General features: G+C 35.7%; 1 pseudogene; it reads right to left on the minus strand.

Moving 5' to 3' along the window:
* Positions 1-1,294: 1,294 nt before the first annotated feature.
* On the minus strand, positions 1,295-2,938 carry LOC143561125 (WUSCHEL-related homeobox 11 pseudogene; annotated as a pseudogene).
* Between the last annotated feature and the right edge of the window lie 11,609 nt (positions 2,939-14,547).

A 14,547-nucleotide genomic window follows, 5' to 3' on the forward strand; every position in this document is an offset into this window, starting at 1 on the left:
AGTTTTCACTTTTCAGCTTAAGTTAATTTGGACAATTATGAAAACTAATTTTTATTTAGTGGATTTTTTTACTATTAAGTTAAATTTGAAGAAAAAAAAAAGATATATTCAATATTCATCTATGTTCCATGTAAGTAGATTTTAAAAGGTTTTAACATTTATAAAATGATCGAAACTTCACAACATTGGAGCACATAATGAACTTTAAGTGTTTTTTTTCATTTTCTTTTATATTGAATAACTTTATTGCAACTCTTAGACTCCATGCTATGGGTGTGTGCCGAGAGGAGGACGCGAAGGGCGCGGAACTTCGTAGCGGGGCGACGTCGGTGGGGGTGCGGAGGGGAGAGGCATGGTTGGGACGACCGGTGTGGAAGAGGTGGGGGTGGGCCCTCTCTTTCTCCATCTCTCTCTCACACACACACATACATACATATATATATGTGTGTGTGTTTATTGGGACGCCCAATGGGCATTAAACCATAACGGGGCAGGCTTTGAAGCCCGTTTTCTACGAGGTGATGACGTGGAACTGTGAAGGAGCTTTGAAGCCCCCATCATAGCCGATAGCCTTAGTAAACTTGATTAGTATTGGCCAGGTGGATTTAAAAATATGATCCAACTTTAAATGAGTAAAGAGCACTTGGCTTAATTATACTATATTACTATAGAAAACATATATTTAATATTTGACAAAATGGATTTTTATAAGTTTTGTAAATGCTTTATTACGATTTATCTAGATTGAGCAATTATATACGAATGCGATGATCTAGAATAACCATGATAGGTATATGGAGTATGATTGTGAATGGCCACTTTTACATATATTGACAAATTAAGCATGATTATAATTGATCAAGTATGGTTGTTAATTACCATTGTTGATCAAGATTGACCAAATATGTTTGTGATCGGCTAGTATTGATTAGAAAGGTAGGTTGTGATCACCAAGTTCAGTTGTGAATGGCCATTCTTAACCTGGATTGATTAATGTGACCTAGATTCCTCAGACTATCATTGATCCAGTAATTACTTTCGGATTACCAAAGAGCTTAGTTTAAAGCTTTAATATTTCTTATCACTTCTTATATTGTGTTTGATAAATAAAAAGAAGATTTTAATGTTCAGACGTGATCCATGATTTTTGAAAGATCAACCACGTACATTTAAAATTTGGTTTTTTCTTGTATTTTTCAGGTAATTAAGTTAATTGCCTTTGTTAGTGATCACTGAAGGCCTTTCAATTTTCTTTTATCCGACAGAAACATTATGCGAGTCAATGAATCTTCCCTTAGTATAAGTTTGTTTTCCAAGCTATAAGTAAAAACTTCTTATTGATGAAATAAGATTGATGGCTTAGGATGTGTTGTATTGTTCTTAATTCATAGCTAGGGAGGGAAATTAATTGATTGCTTACCAAGTAGTAGCTTTCACCATGTTGCAAACCAGCCACTGAGAACCCGTACTCATCGTGAGGCACAGGCACACCAGATGAGTGAACTAGCACCATATCCTCCCCAAACATACCTTTCGTATTAATCGGACCACCTTCCACCTCTGTTGGAACTCCATTGATGAAAACAGTGATGACTCCTGAACCTTGACATAATAATCAAACAAAGAATCCTTAATAATTAACCTAAAATAAACAAAATTGCTTTGAGTTATATAACCCTTTCATTAAAAAACCGGACCTTTCTTTACTGAAAGTGCAAATAATGTGGCAGTAACACATATAATATTGGACAGATGTAATTCATCAAGGGAAGAAACTGTTAGTTGTAGAAATTTTGACAATGAAAAAATGGGTTTGATTTAATTATTTAATGTTTTGATCAAGAAGAATTTCCAACTTTATAATTCCATTCTTTTCAATAACAATTAACTTGTTACAGGTAGTAATATCTTTAACTCCAAATCAAAGTGATATTATTAAAATTAAAGAAACAAATTAAAGGTAAAAAATATTAATTATGATTCAGGAAGTTTTTAAGTTTTATGAAAATTTTGTTACTCAAAGTTATAAAATTCCCATTCTTTAACAAACAAGAATTGTGAATTATGAACCCTACCAAATCCATAAGTAACTTTTGAAGTATTTAAATGCATGAAACCTGATGGCATAGATGTGCGGTGCTCAATCTCTGGATAACTAGAAGCCTGACCAGACATCAAATAGATCTCGTCACCACCACTGCCGCCGCCGCCACCACCACCACCTAGCTGTGAAGAAGATGAACCACCAGCCATAGATGACAAAGATTCATGGAGCATAGGTAAGAAACCAGCTGGTGGTTGTTGCATAACAAAACCTGGCTGTTGGTACTCAATTCCACCACCACCAACACCGCATCTTGTAAACACCGGCTGTTGCTGTTGCTGTTGATGCTGTTCTAGCGAGCCACTGCTTATGAGGCTCGCTTGAATCTGACGCTGGCGCCTTCGCGATCTGGACCGTCGGTTCTGAAACCAGTAGAAAACATTGGCATCACCAACGCAACCGAATTTCTCAAGCAGCTTTCTTATCTTGACGGTTTCTTCCTTGGGTGGGTTAACCATCCCACTGTTGAAAATGGATTCAAGTATAAGGATTTGTTCAGGTTTTGGTGTCCATCTAGACCTGACTGGCTCATTTCTTTCAAGGCATTGGGTACTTGGGGGTTGGGTTTGGGTTTGATCTTCCATGACTTTGAGACAAGAAAGCAGCGGTAGAATACTTCAAGATCAGGGTTTGTTGGGAAAGAACAAAAGTCTATAAAAATATTGAGAGCACATGAACGTACAGAAATGTTGAGAGATTACACATGAAGTTGTAAGCAAATGGGTATTTGTTTATAGTATTTACAAAGACAAGAGAACCTGCCACGTATCAAGACATACTCCAAGGGTGGACATGTAGTTTATGAACCCTAATTGTTTAATGCAAACGTGTGATTATTATTAACTCATATATCAATTATAGCTATAACACAAATGAGTATTACAAACATTTTATCGTCCACCAAAAGGTATCTCTTAATTGGAAATCACTAACCAGCTAGAAAAACAAAGTTATTATTAGTCGATCTGTCAAAGAAACGTCTAAGTGAGACCTCGGTAATAGTCCATTGTTAGTCCACTGTCGGAATTCCATTACCCTCGCATCGGATGAAATATCATTGACGAATTATCTTTGGTACCCTTATGAAGAATCTACCTTTCAGTGAAAGTCATTCGTTTTATAATGGATCATTGTTAATATATATAATCCGAATCTTGCTTGGGTTAGATAATCTGATTAGACCATTTCAAAAAAAAAAAAAAAAAAAAATATTGTGATGAAAATCAGCCCAAGTTAGTCAGTGTGTGAAAGTTGAAGGGCCGGATGAACCTCAAATGAGTCGAGAGAGAGGGTTAATTTTTCATTATATGTTAATGTTTATTGGTTTAATAGTTATATCTATTTATAGTTTTTAAATGTGTTAGTGTTACAAGTTCATCTAGTTGCATAAATTAAAATATATATTAAGAGTTTGGGTCATAAGATATTTAAGAAGGTATTCAAAGAAATAGATGGTCAGTGTGTTGTAATTAGCGACAAGAATTATAATAAATAAAAATAGTATGTCTTGATTGAGATCAAATTATCTTTCATATTCTTGAATTTGATATCCAATAATTGATATCAGGGTTGTTATGTTCGTACACGGGGGACGAAAGTAGAAGATTGGTCACAAGAAGAAAGCGAAAAAGAGAAGGAAAAGGCAAAAGAAAAAAAATATTCGAGTTTTAGCAAGAAAAACTGGTTAGCAAGTAGGCCAGTTAGATTAGCAAATAGATATGTAGCAAAAGAATTTCAATAAGCAAGTAGGTCGATTAGATTAGCAAGTAGGTTAGTCAGATCAGCAAGTAGGCCAGTCAGACCACTAAGTATGTAACAAGAAAACTTAATTAGCAAGCAGTTTAGGAGCAAGAAAAACTAGTTAGCAAGTAAGCCAGATTCTTATTCGCAAGTTGGTCAGTAAAATGTTAAGCAAGTAAAGTGGATCGGATGTTGGCTGGAGCAAGTACGAAGCAAGTAATCTTATCATATGATCAAAAGCAAGAGTAAGAAAACCGGCTCAGGTTACAGCAAGAGCAAAAAAGAATTCATAAGATTTCAAGAAAAAGATAGAAATTCACTTTCGAGTTAGAGCGAAAACAAGAAATATGGAAAGCAAGCAAGAAAGATAATGATATTGCATTTTATTTATCTAATCCGAACCAACCCGACCCGTCCAGACCCAAAAACTTTGATGCGGGGAAAAAATCAAGCATTGAAAAATCCTGAACTCATAGAAAGAATTTCTTGGCTCCGTCACTATGCGGATTTTATAAATGTTAACCACATCGTTGGTCAAAGATTGTGGAAGGAACCTTTAAAACGATTAAATTCAAATTCAAAGTTCGCCAATGAAAGAGATTGCATATCAACAAAACTGGGAAATGAACAAAACCATTTTTTACTTGGAAGTAAAAATGATTTGGCAAACAAAGCTTTATCTCTCTCCCGTATCAAAGAGTAGACCCATCAAATTAAAATTGATTTGGACACTATTTTAAGGTCTGATAAAACCCAAGAAAAAGAAAAATCAGTTTTAAACTTATTTCAACGTGTTTACTCTTAAGTAAAGAAATCATCCATGGGTGCATGGTCCGGCCGTGGATCGACCGTACAAGTACCAGCCAATTCGTTTTATCTTCTCTTGCCTTGGCTAAGTAAGCAACCATCTTCCACATTATATATTAACCATCTTGAGAGCTCAAAAATGATTATATGTTTTCTTCAAGTGAACTTTATTTCAAAATCCAAACATGAAGGTTTAATAAGATGTGTTGGTGTAATAATTTATCGTAAACATTTATTACCATCTGTTGGGAGAAAAATGGCTAGACTTTAATTAATCCTTTGATTTATTATTATTCTAAATTAAGATGATTTATAATGTTATATATTTGTTCATTATTAGTAATTATGTCACATACATGTCCTTAAAACACTTTATTATCAACTTTAGTCATACAAGTAAAAGATCAAGTTTTTATTCTACATGAAGATAAAAGATTGGTGACGATATATAAAATGCTCATATATGTAGATTTACAATGACTTCACAAATGATGAAAACCAACATTATCTTAGATAATGTTGTGATCTTAAAGAGCTTAGTAAATAAACTAAGTAATTAAACAAAAATTTAAGGAAATAAATAAAAAACAAAATAAATGATTTTGGATTTCATATGAGGAAGACAAAAGTAAAGCTTTCTAGAAGATTTTAACACATATCTAGTAAAATATATGACTTTCTAAAAAAACAAAAACAGAGAGATGACTTTCTTATAAAAATGATGGAAAAAAACTATATAATAGACATACATAAAGACACATTCACTTTAATAGATGAAGATTTTTTTGAATTGGACTTAATGTTCTAAAACCCACTTAAAAGAAAGTTCAAATAACTAGAAAAGGTATAGTAAATGTGGATAAGACCAAGCATAATGGTCATAAACACTAGGAGATAGACTAGGTAAATCTAGTCGGCCACGACTGGTGAATGAGTTGTTAGATCCTAGTTTTGGCTCTTGTATTGTGATGTTTTACCTAAACAAAACCTTTTGTAAACAATTTTCCTCTCCCCTTTGACTCTAATCTTTCATATAATATTACTTATGATATCTCTTTTTAAATCCTTTGTTTCTAACATCCATTTGAGGGAGATCAAAGAACCATAATTGCAAAAAAGAATAAAGTGTTCAAGAAAATTATCATTCCACTCTTGTATTGTTGTTAAAGGGGCATCACTAGTGTGGGACTAATGGTTTTTCTGAAGTGTTGAGAAATTATAGTGTGGGCATATTGTAAAGGATTGGAAAACTATTAAGTGTTCAATCATTTGTTGATTATATGAGGAGAAATTATAGTGTGGGCATATTGTAAAGGATTGGAAAACTATCTTGATATAGCGGTATTGTTGTGGGATTTTGTTAGTGCATTTATGGTGTCCATCGTTGTGCGAAAATACCAGGGATAGTTCAAGGTTGAATTGTATGAGTATATGTGCTCATACGCATGATATGCCATGCGTATGGAGCTGATATGGATAGAATACCTCTCATACGCATGGATGTGTATGCGTATACGGGTTTGCCTATATATAGGTATGATCTCACCATGAGTGTTTGATCTGTTTTTCTGCATGATAGGTCACCAAGGGCGCACGCCTTGGGGGACTTAGACTAATCGTATGTATGTTCATTGTAATTATTCGGTCATGTTAACGAGAATTAAGAAAGAAATTAAGTTTACCCATTATACCCATTCCAAATTCATCATGCATCTTGTTATCAAATTCATCACATGAACTTTAACATATAGAATCAAATATAATATCATCAGCAAATATTTAAACAAGCAATAGATCATTATTTTTCTTCTTAAGAAATAATGTATTATCTATTTTACCTATAATATAATCATTATCAATAACGAATGTCTTAAGTCTAGCATACAAGATGGGGTTTGACATAATCCTCAAAACCGGGATGTGACATAATCCTCATAAACTTCTTCATTAACTGTACCATTTAGAAAAGCACTTTTAACATTCATTTGATAAAGTTTAAAATCTTTAGCACAACTAAAAGCAAGTAGAATCCTTATGGATTCCAATCTACCAACCGGAGTCAAAGTCTCTTCATAGTCAATGCCTTCTTGTTGGTCAAACCCTTGGGAAACTAACCTAGCTTTGTTCCTAGTTACTATGCCATTTTCATCCATCTTATTTCTAAAGGCCCACTTGGTACCTAAGATGGTATGGCCACTAGGAGGAGGATCTAATTCCCAAACTTGGTTTCTAGTAAATTGGCTCAACACATCTTGCATAGCTACAACCCAATTCTCATATGTAAGAGCTTCCTTAACGTTCTTGCGTTCAAGGTTAGACATAAATGCTACAAAATAACAAAGGCTTTAAATCTTATACCTAGTGCATCTTTGATCTAGGTTTCTTATGAGTTGTTCTAAAGGATGATCTCTAACATGCTTAATGTTTCTTTCAAATGCAACCTTACAGTTGCATTATCTAACAAAAAGCTTACATTAGATCTAATGCAACTTCACCTAATGCAGTTTTTTTTTAAATAAAGGTTGCCTTAGGCCAGTTTTTTTTTTTTTTTTTTTTTTTTTTTTTTTTTGGTTTCTTTAGGATTTTTGGTTTCAATGTTCCTTGTTGCTTATTCTTCACATATGTCATCAACTAAGGTGGTGATTTCATAGGTGGAGATTCATCGAAAGTAACATAGAGGGATTCCACCACAACTATTGTGGCTTTGTTAAGGACCCTATAGGTTTTGATATTAAGATAATATCATAATATCCCAAAAAGATACATTCATAAGCTTTAGGATCAAACTCGGTCAAGTGATCTTTAGTATTTAAGATGAAGAATTTACATCCAAACACTCTTAGATATCCCAAGGTAGTCTTTCTTCCCTTGAAGAGTTCATATGGCGTTTTGTTCACCATTGGCCTTACCATTACCCTATTTAGGATGTAGGTTGGAGTTGCTATGGCATCACACCAAAATTGTTGGGGTATGGATTGTTTAATAAGCATTGGTTGACTCATATTTTGAAGAGTTCGGTTCTTCCTCTCAACAACTCCATTAGATTGAGGAGTGCGAGGAGTCGAAAAGTTATGTGATATACCATGTTTATCACAAAATGCTCGAAATTGCACTTCATTGTCAAATTCTTTACCATGGTCGGTACGAATGGATATAGTCGTACAACCTTGTTGATTTTGAATTTTTTTGCAAATTATTTTAAGCTTTTCTAAAGCATCATTTTTATCTATACTATATATGAAACCCCCTGAAAGTTTCCATACCAATTGTCACAATTTCAATACCAATTTTGACCATTTAGAAAATTGAGTGACCAGTTAGTCAATTAGTTAAAAATATATGAAAGCGGCACGTTTCCTATGACTCATAAACATGAGATGACACATGTCACCGTGAAATGACACATGTTATGACACATGCCATTATGGAATGACACATGTCATCACATTATGACACGACTCAATATCAAGAACGACGCATGTCGCATGGTGGTGATCGACGATCTGACCTAGGATGGCTATAAATAACGGATGTGGGCTTCTTATTTGTGACATCCCGAACGCCAAACCACTTTCACTTTCTCGAAGTGTGTGCCACCAAGTTGGAGTCCCGACGCCACTCTAGAGTTTTGACGTTTCATACCCTGACGCCCTATGTATAGTCGAAGTACTCCTCGTTCGTCCTTAAGCGTTATACCCATTTTAAGGTAAGAATTATGTTTAAGATATTTTACTTCATAGCTTAGATCACATTCGAAGGTATAGCCTATTCCTTGAAAGTTTATAGATATATTTAAGCTTTTTATATATAAAGGTGTAAAAAATAGACATTTCTTTATTATTACGAAACATAAAGTTTTGCATACAAAGGTTATTGTCAATTGACGTTCTTCTAAAGAAAGAAACGTTAATTTTTATTAAATATAATTATAAATAATTAAACAGAAAAAATGACGGGCATGTAGTAACTGGAAGGGTGAAAACACATGTAGTCCAGTCTCTTGTCTAAGGAAAGTAATTCGTATAAATCTCAATCAATCGCGGGACCCGATTACTTTCGTGGAGAGCTTGATGAGAGTGTTCGAACCTATTAAGCCAAAGCATGCTACTCCAAACGGCATACGAACCACAAGGCTTTAAGTAAAGAAAACAATAATTTTGAATAAATAATATTTCTTCTAAAGGAGGAAATATAAAAGTTTTATAAACACGATTTCTTCTAGAGGAAGAAACACCCGACAGTTGTTACAAATGTGTATGAAATTGTAAAACCATAATTTACATTATTTTAATAATAAAAATGTCAAATGAGCCATCATATCATCTAATGGCTAAACATCGTCTCCAATCATCTATTCCTGATTACCTGTAAAAACGTTTATAAAATACTTTGGCAACACATGCTAGTTAACACTTTGACACTAAAACAATTTATATACTTAATTATCCCCTCGGGCATCTTATGACCGGGCCAATCGTGACATAGGAAATAACTAAGTTCTAAAAGTCTGAATTACTATTACAAACTCCAGCTCAACTTGAAACCACTCAGCAAACACCACAGCGTTCGAGTACTTAGAAACTACCAATATACACAAGATTATTCCCTACTTGAACATTACTTAGGTCCGGCCCAACGTGGCGGAGGAATAACCAGGCATGGTTCGGTGTGCCCACCGTCTTCCCACATTTGAAAGGATCTAGACAGACGTATGCTATAGCATGAGGGCCAACGATTACCTTTGTTTATAAAGTTTTAGAGATACTAAATCTCATGTATACATTTGTAAGACTCGATTATAGAGTTATAAAAGTTTGAGTGTATTCATGCCTGTAAAGATTTTAGACATATTCACCTTTGTCATGATCAGTGTGTCTCACTGATTTATACTTGCATGTTACCTCGGACCTAGAGTACGAGAATTAAGGAATGCAAAATGCCTAGGCCTGATGCTGGCAGCACTCCTACTTATCATCGTAGAATTAAGGAATACAAATCACCAGAACTCCTACAACTTGCACGTATTTCGAGAAATTGAGCGAGTTGAATCGTCAGGATCGTGGCACGCCTACCAAGGTTATATTTATAAGAGAAATTTTGAGTCTGGTAGCGTATCGCGATGGAGTATTAACCTCTCCATCACGTAGCGCGATGGACTTATTAGCCGCCATTGAATATAATATTCCGTCGCGTAGCGCGCCGCCGCCCGCTATGCTTGATGTATCGACATGTATACCTGCCACGTGTTGTCACTTGTGATGTGGTGACACATGGCCTGTCCCATACTGCCATGTGTTGACACATGGTTGGACACGTGTCTTAATTGCTTAACCTGGTCATCGCACCCCTAAGCTCAGGCGGTCGCGTAGCGCGACACCGCTAATTCTGAGTTATTGTGAGATAGCCATTGCGTATCGCGATGGGTTTCTTTCTAATCCATAGTGTAGCGAGATGGGTCTTGACATTCAGAAATTTCATTTTAAGTCCCTTAACTTTTGTAATTGTCATATTTAACCCAAAATTTTAGAGTTGTTACAGAATGTGTATCGATTATAGAGCTTTAAATAAAGTAACTATCAAGAATTGATACTCGGTACCTACAATTGATGACCTATTTGATCAATTACAAGGAGCAAGTTTCTTTTCAAAAAGAGACTTACGTTCAGGCTACCATCAGTTGAAGACCCAAGAAGAAGATGTAGCCAAGACAGCCTTCAGGAGGAGGTATGGACATTATGAGTTCACGGTTATGCCATTTGGACTTACTAACACTCTAGCCACATTCATGGATATGATGAATAGAATTTGTAAACCCAATTTAGATAAATTTGTAATCGTATTCATTAACGATATACTTATTTATTCTAAATCAAAAGAAGATCATAAAGTTTATCTCATGACTTTACTTGAGTTACTTAGAAACAAGAAATTGTATGCTAAATTCTCTAAATGTGAACTTTGGCTTCATGAAGTACAATTTCTCGGCGATGTTGTCAACGTAATTGGTATACAAGTAGATACTGCAAAGATTGAAGTGATAGAAAAATTGGAGATCCTAAGCTTGCCACCCGAAGTCAGGAGTTTCTTAGGTTTGGCAGGATATTACAGAAGATTCATAGAGAATTTCTCCCGAGTTGCAGTCCCACTGACTTCATTAACTCGTAAGAATGTTAAATACGAATGGGGACCAAAACAACAAGAAGCATTCATCATTTTAAAATAGAAACGTTCAAATGCACCAATCTTTGCTTTTTTAGAAGGTACATAAGACTTTGTTGTATACAGTGACGCTTCTCACACAGGTTTAGGTTATGCTCTTATGCAAAGAACAAAGTCATAGCTTATGCTTCACGACAACTGAAAGTACACGAAAAGATTTTTACAACTCATGACCTAGATTTAGGTGCCATAATATTCGCACCAAAATTATGGAGGCACTATCTATATGGAGTTAGATTCATAGTGTACACAGATCATAAGAGCTTAAAGAATATTTTTTACCAGAAAGAATTGAATATGCGTCAAAGAAGATGGATGGAAACCCAGAATGATTATGACTGTGACATAGTCTGTTAGGGCTCGGATTTTCAGTATCCTAAGCAAATATTCAGGATAACTTCAGGATACAGTATTGATGTGTTGTAAAACACACGTATTTTCCGCATATTTTATCTACATATTATATTATATTTTATGTATTTTTACTTTTTTTATATAGGTTTTACATAGTTTTAATAATCTTGTAGGTTTTGGGTGAAAGAAAGAAAGAAACCGGACTTTTCGAGCAGTTTACCAGCTTTTTACGCATACGTTTTCAAGTAAAACTCAAAGCCCGGCCCATATACATCATGGACAATCCCATTCTCTACATAATATTGTAACATAAAAAAAAATTAAAAAAACCCTAAGCCTAGACCCTGGTCCGATTGGAACTTTGGACAGCAGCCAAGAAGAAAAGAAAAGCTAGGGAGAAAGGAATTTTGGCGGCTAAGGAAGGAAGAAGGAGTCAAGAGCAAGCCCCGGGATCATTTACCATCAGTTCTTACAGCCACGAGCAGCCTCGGAACATCTCATATCCTTCCATTCATTACTTTGTTCATCAAACTTTATTTTCTTGATCAATTGATACATAGTTTTGCAATTGTGTTAGAGATTGACTTGTTTATGATTGCTATTGGTTGTTGAATGATTGTCAAGATGATTGGGATGAGTTTATTGATGTTTTTATTAAGTTTTCATGGCTGTCCAAATATGATTAGAGGCTAAACTTGTTAGTTCTACCTATGAATGATGATAATTGTTAATGTTTGATGAGCTTGTTGGATTGTTTGATTGATAGACGTATATTGTTATTGTAAAGTTTGATTTAGACATGAAATAGGTTGTGTTTAAGGGCTGGAAATTTTGGTAATTCATTGCATAAACCTCTTGTGTCGGTTGATTAGTTTTGTATTGATTGATCGGTGCATTGTTTGATTCTAGACTTTGTGTTTAGGGTTTGTTTGAGGTAGGTACCACCGTAGGGTTTTGTTGCATGATTATTTAGTTAAAGTACAGCGGTTAGGCACCTTCTTTGAGACCGAGAGGTGATAAGAAGTTAGGGTTGTCTCATTGCCTTTGCATGCTAGAATAAGGATTGCGCGAGAGCGAGTTCGTTTCTTGTCAGGTTTAGGTGTTTTGAGCGACTAGTTGATCTATCTTGGTTTAAGTTGAATTGTTCCTCTATCCTTGGTTGTGTAGTATTCATTGCCATTAGGGTCGAGTGTTGGTGAGACCGAGAGGTGAGTCAACATTAGAACACGTTAGCAATTATCTCCCGGTTTGGTCGTTTTAGCCGATTAAGAGTAGTTAGGGTTTGTTGAGTGAGACCGAGAGGTGATCCAGTGAGCCCGAGCGATCCTTAGTTGTGTCATCTTTAGGGACCGGTGTCTTGAATTCATCCAATCCATTAGCTTGTTATGCCTACAGTTTGATTTAAACCTAGGTAGACGTTTTTCTCCATCCGAAGTTAGCACAGTTAGTTCGTCGTTAAGTTTCCTATTTTAGGTAACTTTTGTTAGTTAGTCCAGTTAGTTTAGTTAAGTAATTAAAAAATCAAAAATCAATCAAATATTATTCTAAGGTAGGTCTTGTCTAGAGTTAGTAATCGTTAGCGTATTACGTGTCCACATGTTCGATACTCGGACTTCCTAGGTCTATACTACTTGCGATCGGTACACTTGCCGGTTGTGTGTGGTTTTAGGATTTTCATTTTATTTTTAAAGCTTAGTTGTGAGGGTCATTGTTATAGGGTTATCCGACACACATCAAGTATCCTCCCAAGCAACAGGTATCTTTAATATATCGTTATACTAACAGTTCAACCGCCTTTCTATGATGTTTACCAGGTCATACAACTTCACATGATCTTCTAAAGATTCGGACCACTAAGCAACTGTTATACATGGGATTTTTTGTATCCTGAAATGCGGTATATTCAGGATAACTTAGGATGCAGTATCCTCCAAACGACAAGAAACGGTCAACAATTAATAAAGCATTAAAGATTGTAGACGTTGGAGGGAGTTACAACTTGTTTATAACAATGATATGCAAGCCATAACCGCTCCAAGATCATAATCAGGACAATTAATGCTCTTTATCGCTAGTTATTATCTAGTGATCCTTCTTGTAACTATAAATAGGAGCTGTTTATATCATATAGGACACACAACTTACACACTATCAATAGTATTACTTTGTAAACACGATCCAAAGAAGAAAAGCTCAAACACTTGTAACCTTTTTTGATTATTAATAAACTGGTGAGGATAGTTTTCACCGCCCGGGTTTTTTTTTGCTTATTATCCTCATGATAACGGGTTTTTTTCTCTCAACAAATCCTTGTGTCATAGTACTTTTAAGTTTATCTTCGATCAAGCACTATACCTCACTCAATAATTTGGTTACGAAATTACACTTGTTGATTTTTACCCAAAACAATTTGGCGCCCACCGTGGGGCAATCGGTGCTTCAATCTTTTAAAACCGTTTTTAATTCATTCTCCATCACCTTCATCCTTTCATCATGTCTTCTTAACCAAAAACCACCTTTATTTTTTCTCCGGTGGTCACCACTGCTTCAAGTGTTAACCTTGGTCCTCCACCAGTACTGAAGAAGAACAATCAACCCAGAGGAGAACTTCCACCGTACCCGGGAACCTCTACACGGGTAGATCCGGTTATATTAAACAATGACATTTTTGCTTTAATGAAACAGGTCAAAACTCACATGGAGCAGCAAGAAATGACCAACTCAAGGTTATTCAAGGAAATTGAAGGGATCAAAAAGAAACCAGGGCAAGAGAATACTCCAATCATGCCCAGGGTTTTTGATTATGATTCTCTAGGATCATCTATCCTTCAGAATCCTGGATCCTTGGGGACACAACCAACAAGGATCCCGTCTCAGCAACAATCAGGATATTGGGGAATCTGTCCTCCGGTATCCTTGGAGTTACCCAGACCGACGAGGCCAGACTACATCAACATGCAGCCTCGTTCAACCACGCCAGCCGGCATATTCACGTCAAGATCTCCAATGGTGTCCTCTGAAGTATATGTTGGAGATGACATCCCTATGCAGACGTCACCTTATCCTAAGGATACCCTCAATGGAGGAACTAGCCGTCAAGGCTCAGGATACCAGAGACCTAACCACGATCTCAGTAACCGTTTACTTAATGCTAATTTATACACTAACCGTGGATCTGTACAGGATAGGGGGATATCTCCCGAGATAGCCAGGAAATTCTAGACACCCAGCATGAAACTGTACGATGGCACTACAGATCCTGAGGAACACGTAGCTCAATACAGAGAGAGGATGGAGGTTAACCCAATTCCCGCTGAAATCAA

Source organism: Bidens hawaiensis, unplaced genomic scaffold, assembly GCF_021521415.1.
Source record: "Bidens hawaiensis isolate Kalapana, Puna unplaced genomic scaffold, B.hawaiensis_p1.1 tig00001143_1, whole genome shotgun sequence".
Classification (NCBI taxonomy): domain Eukaryota; kingdom Viridiplantae; phylum Streptophyta; class Magnoliopsida; order Asterales; family Asteraceae; genus Bidens; species Bidens hawaiensis.